Here is a 3,756-nt window from a genome sequence, read left to right as displayed (position 1 = left end):
CTGTACACTTCCCTCCAGTCAGTAAAGCAGCCGTTCACCACATCTCTTTGCTTTCTGTCTCCCAGCCAGTTCTGGATCCATGTTGCCAACATCACTTTCATACCCTGGGCTTCTATCTTTCTTGCAAGTCTTTTATGTGGCACTTTGTCAAGTGGTTTTTGAAAGTCCATATAAACTACATCAACTGCACTACCTTTATCCACCCTCTCCGGTATCTCACAGAAAAATTCTATTAGATTTGTTCGACAATATACCAGCTGATGTAGTTGCTGCTCAGATCAAACTTGCTGCTTTCACAGTTCAGTCTCAGGACCTGGCCGATTTTTCCGGTTAGAGACGGCGGCTGTTTCAGCAACACATCGGCCTCTGCAACTGCAAAAATAAACCACCGAATAAGAATTATTTTGAAATTTCCTGTATCTGTGCCATTGCAGACAGATTAATAGCGACACAGGAACAGTGAAACTGTCAGAATTATAGCACTCACGAGAGAAAACAGCCAGCAGTAGGGTGAGGCAAATCAGGGACCTCATGTTTCTGGGCACTTGACAGAACTGAGGCTGGTGCCGATTCAACTGTGGGACAGTGAGCAGTCGGACATTTGGCCTCAGTCCGCTTTCCCTCAACTCGGTGCCATGCTATTCCACTGACAAGCGTTCTACTGTACTGCCCCGGGTTAGCGGCGCTATATCAACGTAAATACTTGTGCACAGCTTTTATTAATAACAATCATGTGATTGTTTCAATGTCAGCTCAGTTGGTTAGAGTGTGGTGTTATTAACGCCAAGTTCAATGCCAGTGCTGGCCATTATGTTTGTTTTAGTAGAATAGTGAACTCCGGTTCGTTTTTGAATCGAACTTCACTTGAAATGTTTCAGACCTGTGGTGAGCACCTCTGATGTATTTTTGTTATCCCGTAACAAAACGTAAGGCAATCGTAAATCAACAAACATATCGAGACATTCCTTCTCTGTAAGTAAACCAAACTGAGTGAAGAACCTTTTCTTCTAATAGCGATCATGGAAAGATTAATCGACAATTCCAAGCTGAACCCGATTTCCAGTCTCAAACCAGCAGCCAATAAACTGCTCCAACTTGGTCCTTGAAGACAGAAGTTGAGGAAGAGCATCACTGACAAATAAAATAATGAACATTCACCTGGATTTAAATAAACTAATTGGAAATAAAGCTATAGCGCCGTGGCTTACATGGTAAAGCGCCTTTCTAGTAAACAGGAGATCGTGGGTTCAAATCCCAGCGGTGCCTTTGATGCCTTTCATCCTGGAACATCCCTGCTTTTTGGTTCCTGTTGCTTTGCCTTACAATGTATGCTGAATTGATAAAGTAGCAATCTCCAATTATGTCGTGTCGGGTATAAGGAAAAATCTTCCATTTGGCAGTTTTGTTTGGGAAGTCTTGAACTGATGTCCAAGATAAACTTCTAGTGCATAATAAGTTTGTCTGTTTCTGTTGAATCGATGGGATGGTTGCCGGTTTTTTAATCCAAGCTTCGTGGGCTTTTGTTGGAATGTAGTTTGATTTTAGTGCAATTTTCGCTCTGTGACGCACATACGACAGCTCCCATGTGAAGCCAATTTACCAATTTAGAATGTTTTGGTGTCCTGAGTAAGCTATTGGAGCCAAGTTTATTGTTGTCAGAGTATTTTGTGTTTGAGAATTAACCAGCAGCGGCTTCTGGTGAAAGAACATTTCGATTAATCTGTGTGAGAAACAAAACACAAGGAAGGAGGAAGCATCTGGAGGGCTTAGGTGAGGAGAAGGATCTTGACCTATAACCTCTGACTGATCGGAAGCCCGGGGAGGAAGGCGAAGTTGGCGGTCCAAGTGTTGTGCAGCCTTTTGTAGGAGAGAATCCGGGCTGCAGAGTTGTGGATGACCGGATCCGTAATCTGTATGAATAAAACTAGGAGTCAATATTGCCAATAATTTTTTTTCTTAATTTTCTTAATATCTTAAGCTTCTGTAAGTTAGTATTAATCACTGCATTTGCTACAGCAACTTTCACATAATGAGACAAAAAAGGAAGCTCCAAATAAACGAGACAAATGTATCCATATTTATTAAATAAAACAATATGGCCTGCAAATGGATGCAAGCTCAGACCGCATATTCCAGTTAACTGAGCTATCAGGCCTTTAGGTTCGGGCGGCTTGTGATCCCTAAATAGTAGGCTGCTGCCTCTCCGCCTCTGTTCATCTTCACCAACACATGGCGTTCATTGTATCGGTACCTCTCCATGATGGTTTCTTAAGCAAACCCTCATACCCCTCATGGGTGCTCTGACCCATTCCTCTTTTCCAACTACATTCTGTTCACAGCTGCTTCCAATGGGTTCTCTGCTGCAGTTTTAATACGCGCTCTTCTCCACCATGATTCCACGTGCACCGATTTTAGACAATATCCTCTCATGTGGCATTTTCACAAAGCCCATCTGGAAAGAGAAGTGCTTTTCATCTATTACATATCTGTTGTTTGATTGTGAGCAACCCAAATAATTCGCTAAGTTTGGTCATCTTTACATTTATTTTGAAAATCCATGATGGCTGCTGCTAACAATATTGCCATTCTCCAGATAATAATAATAACAATAATACAATAATATTCAACCGCAGGACAGGACAAGGAGAGAGGAACATCGAATCAATCACGAAGAATCAAGTATGTCTCTCAACAACAGAAATATTGTATAATATCGCTCAACAACTGGCGCTGCAACGTATGCTTATTTCCACTCTTGAATTGGATACTTACTGCGTTGATATCAGCAGGATCGTTTGTTTGCATCAAAATACAATCAGAGTGGAAAACATGGACAATTTTCATCTAAAGATTGGGCTCGTCCGGGATTTGAACCCGGGACCTCTCGTACATTTATTCATTTACTAACCCCAATGTGAAAATCATAACCCTAGTCCAACGAGCCACTTTGTGCATCAAGTAACTGGAATTTCAATAGAAGAGCTTGGCAGTATAAAATTGAATGGATCTTTGTCGATTTGCTGAATATTTATCAAAATTATTCATGATCTTCAAGTCATTCGAAATAATACATTGTGCTTGCGTGATTGAAACAGCATTATGCCGAAGAATCGCAATGTAAGCTGTCCCAAACGGGCAGTCTTAACGCGACAAACTGTATAAAATTTGCTGAAACCCGGTATTGAACCAGGGTCCTTTAGATCTTCATTCTAACGCTCTCCAAACTGAGCTATTTCGGCGATTGTAAATTTAAGTGTTTCATCTTGTTTCCAAAAAGTGCACAAATCTTGTTTTGCTAATGAAACAACTTTTTAATCACTGGTCCCTCATTTTGGGGACTTGGTAGCAAATTTATACTGACAAAAAATAAACTGATGCGCGCCCCTTTCAGGTTAGGAGAACTTCATCTAAGGGATTGATCACAGATCTTGGGTCAGCCCCGAATGCCGTCCTTCAACCGGGTTTTGAACAATGCTTCTGAATGACCAAGATCACCAGGTTAGTTTGGATCAAGAAGCCATCTATGCCCACATGATAACATCCCCTCAGAACACGCAGCACTTCGTCATCTTTCTTTTAGTCAAACTTCTTTGTAAATTATTCTCGTGTCCTGCTCTCTACCACTTTTCCTGACGATGTGTTCAAATCTTTGATTAGCCTCTGCATAATGAAAAGCTTCGGTGTATCTGCTTTGCAACTGTAATTCACACATATAAACATACGTCATATTACTTTACTCTGTTATACTTTGGTAAT

General features: G+C 41.1%; 1 non-coding gene across 1 annotated transcript; it reads right to left on the bottom strand.

The window, feature by feature from the left end:
- Positions 1-3,166: 3,166 nt before the first annotated feature.
- trnaf-gaa lies at positions 3,167-3,239 on the bottom strand. Its single transcript has one exon. It is a non-coding gene; the product is annotated as a tRNA-Phe (tRNA).
- Between the last annotated feature and the right edge of the window lie 517 nt (positions 3,240-3,756).

Source organism: Callorhinchus milii, unplaced genomic scaffold, assembly GCF_018977255.1.
Source record: "Callorhinchus milii isolate IMCB2004 unplaced genomic scaffold, IMCB_Cmil_1.0 Scaffold102, whole genome shotgun sequence".
Taxonomy (NCBI): domain Eukaryota; kingdom Metazoa; phylum Chordata; class Chondrichthyes; order Chimaeriformes; family Callorhinchidae; genus Callorhinchus; species Callorhinchus milii.
Note: the sequence above shows the minus strand (reverse complement) of the source record. Positions and strands in the feature narration are given on the sequence as shown.